Source organism: Jaculus jaculus, chromosome 6 (assembly GCF_020740685.1).
Source record: "Jaculus jaculus isolate mJacJac1 chromosome 6, mJacJac1.mat.Y.cur, whole genome shotgun sequence".
Taxonomy (NCBI): Eukaryota; Metazoa; Chordata; class Mammalia; order Rodentia; family Dipodidae; genus Jaculus; species Jaculus jaculus.
This window is the reverse complement of record NC_059107.1, coordinates 49088316-49100304: the sequence shown is the minus strand read 5'-3', so window position 1 is coordinate 49100304 and position 11989 is coordinate 49088316.

Below are 11989 nucleotides of genomic sequence, written 5' to 3'. Positions count from 1 at the left end.
ATGTGTTAGCTCAGGACCACTCTGCTCTTCTGCTTGCCCACTGCCAGCTCAGGCAGGCTCCTCAAGAGGTACCACTTCCCAGCCCAACAAGACCACAGTCCTACTCTCCCTGCCCATACATTGTGATGGGCAGGCCATAGCACAAAAGAAAAAAAAAATTAAACATGAAAAACCAAATGCAAGCAAATCCAGTAAGATCCACGCAGTCCTACAATGAACGTCTCTAATTAAAACATAGACATTAAGATCAGAAGACCAAAATGAAGCTATGAGCAATACAACCCTGACCAAGCTACTGGTAGAACTTGCAGAAAAGCAACAAAGGACCAATAATTGTGTAGATGCTGCTATCACTAGACTACACCTAATAGATAAGAAAATGGAAGGAGCTCAAAGACAGTCAAGAGATATTAAGGAGAGTGAAAAAAAAATAAAAGAGGACTTCAAAAATCAGCTGGCGATGCTAAATGAGGACATAAAGAAAGGCAAGGATGAATTCCAAGAAGCATGAAGAAAATCAGAAAATGATGTGAAAAGAGAGGTTGACAGAGGGATGGAAACCATACACAGAAAAGTAGTAGCAAATGCAAACCTAACTGACCAAGCACAAAACTCTAGAAGCTCTCAAGAATAGAGTCAGCCATGTGGAGGATAGAAACTCTAATCTGGAAGACAAGATGGAAGAAACAGCTTGAGAGTTCAAAAGTTTCAATAAGTTTAAAAATTTCAGTGAACTGAACATGAGTGAATTATGGAATACCCTTAAACATTCTAATATCCAGATCATGGGAATATCAGAAGGGGAAGAAATTCAGAGCAAATGCATGGAGAATTTATTTAACAAAACAATTGAAGAAAACTTTCCCACTCTTTCAATGCAAAGGCACATCAAGATACAAGAAGCTAACAGAACTCCAAACAGATTGGACCAAAGGAGAAACTCTCCAAGACATTGTCATGAAGACTCTAAACATTGATACCAAAGAGAAAATCCTAACAGCAGCTAGGGAAAAAACATCACTTTTAAAGGTAACGCCATCAGAATTACTTCAGACTTCTCAATGGAAACTTTGAATCCAGCAGGGCCTGGAAAGGAACACTGCAAAGTCTAAGAACCTATGGCTACCAACCCAAAATACTTTACCCAGTAAAAGTATCCCTCATAATAGATGGTGAAAGAAAAACTTTCCATGACAAAACTCAACATTACAATTATATGAACACAAAACCAAACCTACAAAGAGTATTTCAGGAAATTCTTCACATAGAAGAATCAAATAGTCAACCTTAAATGCCTACAAGAAGCAGATCACAATAACCAAACTCACAAATTACTTCAAAATCCATGAAAACATCAAACCACATATACCAACACAATATGGCAGGGATCAAATCAAAACTCAGTGATTACCCTAAATATTAATGGCCTTAATTCAGCTATCAAGAGACACAAGCTAACAGGATGGATCAGAAAATTAGACCCCTCCATCTGTTGTGTTCAAGAAACCCACCTCACCATTAGAGATAGACACCTCCTCAAGGTGAAAGGGTGGAACAAAATATTCTAAGCAAATGGGAATAAGAAACAAGCAGGTGTAGCTATATTAATATTGGATGAAATAGATTTCAAACCAAAAATAATAAAAAAAGACAAAGAAGTCCACTTACTAAGTGACTGATCCATCAGGAGGATATTACAATCATAAATCTGTATGCACCAAACACAGGGGCACCACAGTTCATAAACCAAAACCTACTTGACCAAAAAAAAAAAAAAAAAAAAAACCCACAAATAACCACCATCATTGTTATAAAATATTTAAATAATAAAATGTTTCCAGGTTGGTTTGTTTGTTTTTTTGCTGTAAATATATAAATCTAAATTTCTTAGATAACAAAAGATTGACTGCCCATATTTCTCTCAATACATTATCTACTCAAGCACTGACCACCTTTAATTAAATGTGCAGAAACTCACCAAGACTCTCAGCGGAAGATTGACCCATCTGGGAATAAAAAGAGGGTGGGAAATGGTTCAATTTGCATGTCATGCTTATAATTGGCATAAGAATGTATATGTTTAGTCTGCACATCTTATTTCATTAACTCAGAGTGTCTCCTAAAATTGGTCTCAGTAATTGATTACCTTTGCTCCTGCTCAACTAAATATATAAATATCCATTTCAGGAAAGGTCTGAGGATAATTCTTAAACAGAAGCAGAGATGGAAATGGTGAAGCTGCTAATTGGTAACAAGTGAATTATTTATGAATACCTAAAAGTACTATTTAATGATCTCTTAAGTTAACTATGTGGCAGAATTAAATTTTAATTGGATGTGTCTCAATTTTGAGATTTTTTTTATATTTCAATTTTAAAATAGCTGAATGTAGAATTATCTCTCAGACTAAAGTTTTATTTTATTCTTAAGAATACTATTTCTTCTGGTATGTGCACAAAAGTAATAAATAGTACCTAAAAGTACTATTTAATGATTTCTTAAGTTAACTATGTGGCAGAATTAAATTTTAATTGGATGTGGTCTCAATTTTGAGATAATTTATTTTATATTTCAATTTTAAAATAGCTGAATGTAGAATTATCTCTCAGACTAAACTTTTCTTTTATTCTTAAGAATACTATTTCTTCTGGTATGTGCACAAAAGTAATAAATGTTTATGTATATATGCGTGTGTTTGTATGTATGTGTGTGTGTATAAATCATGTGTTACATGTTAGCATGTGCATGCTTTGTTTTTTCCAAGGGGTTGTATTCAAACTTAGAGTAAATAGATTTTTCTATCAAAAAATCAGGAACATTTTTTCTGATCATGTATGTTACTCAGTTGAACTTTAGAATTTGCTGCTAAATTTTTCCACCCAGTCCACTAGAATACTTGCTTAGCAAGAAAACCAATAGCTAAGATTGCTTCTGTGGCTTGATTAGGGGACAAAAGCTACACCTGGCACCTTGAATTTATATCTGGAGGGTTTATAGAGGTAAATTGTCACATCTGGGAACACTGCAGATAAGTAAAACAAACAAACAAACAAACAAAAAACCAAAAAATCCAAGCACCAAATCAATTCAGGATGCAAAAGTTGCTACAATAGACTACAAGAAACTCAAACAATCAAGACAATACAGTCCCACCAAAAACTATAAATTCATCAGAAGTGATTACTAATGAGACTGTTTTAGATGAAATTCCTGATGAAAATTTCAAGAGAATGATGTTATCTATGCTCAAAGAAATCAGAGAAGAAATTAAGGGAATCAAAGAAGAAAACAAACTTCTGAAGGAGAACACAAGAAATCAGCTTAATGAAATAAAGAGCCATTACTAGATATGAGTAAGGAAATACAAATGCTCAAGAAAAACCAGGCTGAAACCCTGGCTCTGAAAAATACAGTCAATGAAATTAAAAAAAAATAATAATAATAATAATAATTGTGGAAAGTCTCTCTTGTAGATTGGATGAAGGAGGGAACAGAATATCTAAACTAGAAGACCAGGTGGCAGATCTAATACAGTCCAACAAAGAGAAAGACAAGATAATAACAAGGTATGAACAGAAGGAGAAGAATTTCAATCTAGAGGCTTAGTAGGTATTTTAAACAAAGTTATAGAAGAAAAATTTCCCCAAATTGGGAAAGAAATGCCAAAGCAGACACAAGAAACCTTTAGAACACTAACAGACAAAATCTGGAAAGAACCTCTCCTCTCCATGTTATAATGAAACTACTAAACACACAAACCAGAGACAATATATTGAAAGCAGTTAGAGAGAAGAAGCAAGTCACCTACAAAGGCAATTCCATTAGAATAATTGCAGATTACTGAACACAAATTTTAAAAGCCAGAAGAGCTTGGAATGATGTATTCCAAGTTCTGAAAGATAATAACTGCCAAACAAGATTACTTTATTCTGCAAAGCTATGTATACAAATTGATGGAGTAATAAGGACATTCCACAACAAAAACAGGCTAAAGGAATTTATGACAACAAAACCAGCTTTATAGAAAATAGTTGAAGGAATTCTTACTGCTGAAGAGAAAGCAAAACACACACAGGGGTAAATAGAAAAAAATAAACCACACTCAAATAACAGTTAAAACAAATGAGTAAAAGGAAAACAAGAAGCACTAAAAAATAAGAATGGTGAGAATAAATGCATACCTTTCAATAATAACTCTTAATATCAGTGGCCTCTATGCACCATCCAAAAGACACAGGCTTGCAGACTGGATTAAAAGGCAGGATCCTGCCATTTTTAGCTTCCAGGAAACTCATCTCTCAATAAAAGGTAGATACCACCTTAGGATGAAAGGATAGAAAAATATATATTAGGACACAAAGCAAATATCCACAAGTATAGGAAAATTACAATAATCCCTTGGACTCTTGTCTATCTGACCATAAGGGGATTAAATGCAAATGGGATTAATGGGATTAAGATGCAAAGAAGTCAAAATAAAAGCTGCAGGACATGCAGAAATTCATGGAGACTAAACAGTGTACTATTGTAATGACCAATGGGTCATGGAAGAAATCAATAAATCCATAGAATCAAATGATGATGATAATACAACATACCAAAATCTTTGGGACAAAATGAAGGCAGACATAAGAGGAAAATTTATATCTCTAAGTGCCTGTATTAAGAAATTAGAGAGTTCATAAATAAACAATTTAGTGCTCCACATTAAGGCTTTGGAAAAAGAAGAATAAAGCAAACCCAAAATGAGTAGATGAGAACAAATCATAAAGATTAGGGCAGAAATTAATGAAATAAAAACCAACAAGATTGATAAATCCTTATCAAATTTGATCAGAAGAAAGAGAAAATAGAGAAAATTAATAAAATTAGGGATGATAAAGGCACCATTACAACAGATACCAAAGAAATTCAGACAACTATAAGGACATATGCTAAAAATATGTATGCCTTCAAGTTTGAAAATCTGAAAGAAATAGATGATTTCCTTGATTCATATGACCTACCAAAATCAAATCAAGATGAGATATACCATTTAAATAGACTTATAGCAACAACAGAGATCCAAGCATTTTTTTAAAAGTCTCCCATTAAAAAAAAAAAAAAAAAAAAAAAAAAAAAAGCCTATGCCCAGATGGTTCACTGGCAAATTTTACCAGACCTTCATGGAAGAACTAACCCCAAAGCTTCTCAAACTTTTCTGTAAAGTTGAAAAGAAAGGAATTCTACTGAACTCCTTCTATGAAATCAGCATCACCCTCATACCAAAAGCAGGCAAAGACAGAATAAAAAAAGAAAATTACAGACCAATCTCCCTCATATAGATGCAAAAATTCTCAACAAATTATTGATAACAGAATACAAGAATATATCAAAATATTATTCACCCGACCAAGATGGCTTAATCCCAGGGAAGCAGGGATGGTTCTATCTATGCAAATCAATAAATGGAATACATTATATAAATGGTCTGAAGGACAAAAATCACATGATCATCTCAACTGATGCAGAAAAGGCATTTGACAAAATCCAACGTCTTTTAATGGTAAAAGTGTTACAGAAACTGGGACTAGAAGGAACATATCTTAACATAATAAAAGCTATTTAGGACAAACCTACAGCCAACATAATACCAAAAGATGAGAAACTCAAAGCTTTTCCACTAAATATAGGAACAAAATAAGGGTATCCACTGTCTCCATTTTTATTTAATATAGTACTGAAAGTCTTAGCTATAGCAATAAGGCAAGACACACTCATACAAGGGATGCAAGTTGGAAAGGAAGAGATCAAATTATCACTATTTGCAGAGGGCATGATTCTATACATAAAAGACCCTAAAACGTTTACCAGCAAACTGTTAGAGCTGATAAACACTTTTAGCAATGTAGCAGGATACAAAATTATTACACAGAAATCAGTTGCTTTCTTTTATACTAACAACAAACGTGAGGAGAATGAAATCAGGGAATCTCTCCCATTCACAATTGCCTCAAAAAAAAAGAAAGAAAGAAAGAAAGAAAGAAAGAAAGAAAGAAAGAAAGAAAGAAAGAAAGAAAGAGAAAGAAAGAAAGAAAGAAAGAAAGAAAGAAAGAAAGAAAGAAAGAAAGAAAGAAAGAAGAAAGAAAGAAAGAGCACATTGGAATAAGCTTAACTAAGGAACTGAAGGAGCTCTACAATGAGAACTTTAAAACATTCAAGTGAGAAATTGCAGAAGATACAAGGAAATGGAAAGATATGTTCTTGGGTTGGAAGAATCAAATTGTGAAAACATCAATCTTACCAAAACCAATCTCACATTAATGCAATCTCTATTACAATTCTAATGTCATTCTTCACAGGAATAGAAAAAAAAAAAAAAGAGTTCTAGAATTCATTTGGAAGCACAAAGAAAAAAACCTCGAAGAGCCAAAATGATCTTGAGTGATAAAAATAAGGCTGGTGGTATCCCCATACCAGATTTTAAGCTGTATTGCAAACCAATAGTAACAAAAATAGCATGGTATTGACACAAAGACAAACATGTATATCAATGGAACAGAATAGAGGACCAAGATGTTAATCAAGCAAGCTACAGACATCTGATTTTTGACAAAATGTCAAAACTATTCATTGAAGGAAAGACAGCCTCTTAAATAAGTGGTACTGGGAAAATTGGATATCTATATGTAGAAAGATGAGAATAGAACCTTGTCTTTCTCCATGCACAAGAATCAAATCCAAGTGGATCAGGGACCTTAATATCAGATGTGAAACTCTGAAATTGCTAAAGGAAAACACCATATTGGCATAGGTAATGACTTTCTGAATATAACCCTAACCAATTGCTCAGAAAATAAAACCAGTAATTAACTACTGTGATCTTGTGAATTACAAAGATTTTGTACAGCACAGGACACTGTGAATAGAGCAAGGAGACAACCTACAAAATGGGAGAAACACTTTGCCACCTACACATCTGAAAGGGGATTAATATCCAAAATAGACAAAGAACTCAAAAAACAGAACAATAAGAAAGCAAACAACCCCATCAAAAAATGGGCTATGGAACTAAATAGAGAGTTCTCACCAGAAGAAATACAAATGGCATACAAACATCTAAAGAAATGTTCTACATCCTTAGCCATCAGGGAAATGCAAATTACAACTACCTTGAGATTCCATCTCTCATTCCCATCAGAATGGCTACCATAAAGGAAACAAATGAAAATACATGTTGGTAAGGATGTGTTAAAAGGGGAACCCTTCTGCACTGTTGTTGGGAATATAATCTGGTACAGCCATTGGGGAAATGAGTGTGGAGGTTCTTGATACAACTAAAAATAGATTTCCATATGATCCAGCTGTAACACTCCTAGGCATATATCCTAATGACTCTTCTCACACCTTAGAGATACTTGCACTTCTATGTTTATTGTTTCTCTATTCACAATAGCTAGGAAATGGAGCCAGGCTAGATGTGCACCCACAGATGAATAGATAATAAATATATGGTACATCTATACGATGTAGTTCTATTCAGTGGTAAATTAAAAATGAAATTATGGGACTGGAGAGATGGCTTAGTGGTTAAGTGCTTGCCTGTTAAGTCTAAGGACCCCGGTTTGAGGCTTGGTTCCCCAGGTCCCACATTAGCCAGATGCACAAGGGGGTGCACGCATCTGGAGTTCGTTTGCAGAGGCTGGAAGCCCTGGCGCACCCATTCTCTCTCTCTCCCTCTCTCTGTCTTTCTCTCTGTGTCTGTTGCTCATAAACAAAAAAAAAATGAAATTATGAAATTTGCAGGGAAATGGATGGATTTGGAAAAGATTACACTGAGAGAGGTAACCCTGGCCCAGAAAGCCAAACGTTGCACTTTCTCTCTTACTTGTGGATCCTATGTAGACTTTTTTGTAATCTGGAACCAAAAATCAGTAGCAGAGGCCCATATGCTAGAAAAAGGCTATAAGGAAAGGAGGAGAGGGAAGGAAGGGAGGAGAGGGAAGGTCTTAAGAGGATGGTATTGTTTATATGTAAGTAGAAGAACAGATTACAGAGAGTGAAATGGCCTAAGCAAGGTCATAGGAAGAGATTGTATAAAAGAAAAATGGGGCAGGGGAGGGTCAATCAACATTCAAGATATTCTGAATAAGACATATGAAAATCTACTTTCTTAAATAATGGCACATCCAGAAGCCATATATGTTTACTAAAAAATTTTTATTGCCTGGGATGGGATACCTTTCAGTGAGTCATTGGCCAGGTAGGTCCCTGTTGCCTCCAAAATATTACAAGCTTTTTCCTAGGCCCTTGGTTTCCCATGAGAAAGAGATGGTAAGATGCTTTTGCTGAAGACTTCACATTCCTGAGAGGCAAAGTCACTGGGAAATCAAGTTGGTGCTGAACAGAAAACCTTCTTTCTGTAGCCCAGTCAACTGAAAGCTGGACAAAGCTGCATTGTGTGCAGTCTTACAGGACAGTAGTCATCAGCAGTGAAAACAGTGGGAACCTCAAGTTTGGCCACATAGGCCAAATGACTGAATGAGTGTAATAATGGCATGTCTGCTCTGGGGGAAACCAACTGCTCTCTAATTGGACTGAAGGCCCACTCTATGGGAGGTTATACATGCCTGGTACTGAAAACCTAATCAAAAGCCTATAGCAGGGGAGGTCATGAGCCTTAGGGTTATAAAGCCTAGTCTTGTCTGGATAAATGCACATATTACTCCCACAAAATTGCCCTGAAAGCACTACACTTAAAGTTCATACCATATATTAGTGCTACTCTCACTTCTGGATAAAGAAGCTTCTCTTTTCAGATGGTGATGACCACTGGGATGACCCAAAAGGCAACATAGTTCTGAGAAGAGGGACTGAGGAGTGTCCAATACTGAAACATCGCACACTCTCTAAGGCTCATGGTCCATGGTTGGAGAGGTGGAGGAATGAATTTTAATAGTCAAAGGAAGCATACCACTCCTTACATACAACTGTCCTGACAGAATTTGGCCTTGATAGCCAAGACCTCGCAGTGCCTAGCAATACCCACACAAGACCCTCATAATAGGAGAAAAAGATGATGACCTCAAATCATAAGAGAGACTGATGGAGAGAGGGAGGGGATAAAACAGATAGAAGAGTTTTGAAGGGGAAATTGGGGGAGGGGAGAGGAGGTAAATAACATGGCTTGTTGTGTGTAAGTATAGAAGTTGTCAATATATATGTATGTTTTTTTTTTTTTAAATTTCCCCACAAAGTGTGTTTAAGGGCTGGAGAGATGGTGTGGCAGTTGAAGTGCTTGCAGGCAAACCCTAATGACAAGGGTTGGATTCCCCAGTGACCCATGTAAATCCAGATGTACAGTGGCATATGCAGCTTGAATTCATTTGCAGGAGCTGGAGGCCTTGGCCCCCATTGTCTCTGTCTCCCTCCTTTTCTATGCTTGGAGATGAGTAAATAAAATTATTTTAAGTGTGTTTAAAATTTACAATGAGTATTTCACTTTTCCAAAATTGTTACTTTGTTGAAAGGTGTGTGTACAAATAGTGAAGGGGGAGTGAGGGAAACTAATGCCTCAAGCTCTTGGCTTTCCCTCAGGGTGTGAGGTTTCCCCTTGTGCAAATTCTCTGTGAGAACTAAGGGTAGGCTGTCTTTCAATAATCGGTGATAGTCTGGACCATGCCCCAGTTTCATTTTATTTGTTTTCTTCTCTTGTAAAGATGAATGTGCTCCAATGTGCATTCACTATCTTTTACTATAAAGTTTCTGGTAAGCTTGATGATTCTGTTTCATGGCACAGGACAAATTCAATCTTACCTATATGTTCTTATTATTGTATTGTTCTCATTTGTATAACATGGTACAGTATATTGAGACAGATGGATTAGTAAGACACTCTATCTTTTAAAAATTTTTTGTGTCATTACATGATATATATATATATATATATATATATATATATATATATATATATATATACTATCAGTGAAATGTTTTACCTTAATTATAAATCATAAGAGTATACCTGTCTTTTGTGCTGTTGTTTCCTTTATTTTTTTACTTGAATGAAAGAGAAACTTGTTAAATTTCTCAGCCTCAAATAAACAGTTGAAGTTAAGGATAGACCAATTACAAATGGCATTTCATCTTGGATCTAGAGTGCATGTTAACTAACTTATTTACCCAAGATTGTTTTTGAGTCAAAGAATGATGTAACTCAGAGTAATTTTGACCTCATATGTAAGCAAAATGATCTTGAACTCCTATTCCTCCTGTTTCTACCTGGGATTTTAGGCATACCTGACTGCATCTGAATATTACATCCTTTTATTGCTTAATAGTACTCCATTGTGTATATTTACTACCATAAGTACCCCCATTGTCATATTGACAATTACTCATATTAGTTCTCTGATTGGCTATTAATAATAATGTCTCTATGAATAATTCTTTAAAATACAGGAATATATGCCATTCATACCGCAAAAGTGAATACTTTGGGATGGCTGGATCATGTGGTAGTTTATTGCACTTTTTGAAAAAGAAAACTTGAAAATGAAATATCATTCCATGATTCTTGAGACAAAAGCAAGTCAGTATATGGCTAGATGTGATAATATGAATACTCAGGACCATTTATGTAATATCTAGAAAACATATTTCTATTTTTTTTTTATTAGAGAAAGCAGATATTTGCCAATATTGTGCTCTCTACTATGGTGTTGATTACATACATATGCATGTTTGTATTTGACATAGATAAAATTTGCATTGCATTAATTATTTATCAAATATAGAATTTAAAACATGGACTGGAGGGATGGCTTTGCTGTTAAGATGTTTGTTTGCAAAGCCAAAGTACCCAGGTTTGATTCACTAGGACCCACATACACCATATGCATAAGGTGGCACATGTAGCTGGTGGCTCTGGTGCACCTATCTCTCTCTCCCCCACCCTTTATCTCTCTCTAGTAAATGAATAAAAATAAAATATATACTGCCAATGTATGTCTTCAAAACTTAGGTCTATTACAGAATGTTTTCATCTTAATGACAAGTAATCATTCTACTATATTATGAATTCTGCAAAATAAAAGCATTGTTAAGGATAAAAATGAGAAATAAGAATTTAGTAAGGATAACATAGGTAGAAAATGACCTGGCTTATAAGTTTTAGGCATATTCATATTCATAGTAATATCACCCTTAAAAACACAAGTTTTCTTTTTTATCAACTGGTGATCAATCTATAAAAAGGTCTCTGATGCAGAGAGTTTATGACTTCATATGAAGGGAAAGAGTGGAGAAAGCATATTCTGAGGTTGGAGAAACTTCTTACACCTGGTACTTGTACCATACATTCATGATTTCTACACTTAGGAGGTGAAAGCAGGAGAATTAAGAGTTCAAGGCTAGAATCAGCTACATAGTAAAGCTAATGTTAACCTGGGTTATGTGAGATGCTGTCTTTAAAACCAAAACAAACAACAATAATAAAAAGGGAGATATAACTCCATGGAAAATCTTTGGGCCAATCCCTAATACTTAAGAAAAAAATCCTGCTTTTAACTCTCTGAGGATGATTTCATACATATTACCTGTGTGAAATTTATGTGAAAGTAAGAAAACTAAATAAACAATGGGCTTACAATTATTTTAAATTACTTATTTTCTTTACTATTATTGATTAATTTTAATGCACAAGGAATTTCATTTTTGAGTCTATAAAACTATGTAATTAGCAGATAACTTAAATGATTCACAGATTTTTCTTCTATAATATCACAGAAGTTCTATTAAAGATATTTCAAGACACAAGCCCATACATTCAAATAGCCCCAAATTTTCCATTGTCTATGTTTAAAGACAATCCCCTAATTATGCTTACATCTATTATTAGAGTGCTTTAGAGCTAAATTTAAACTCATGTTTTTATATCATCTTCATCCAAGAAATTAATTTGTACAATTCTGTTGTGTTTATCAGTTAAGTGAATTTTTAGCTTTAATTA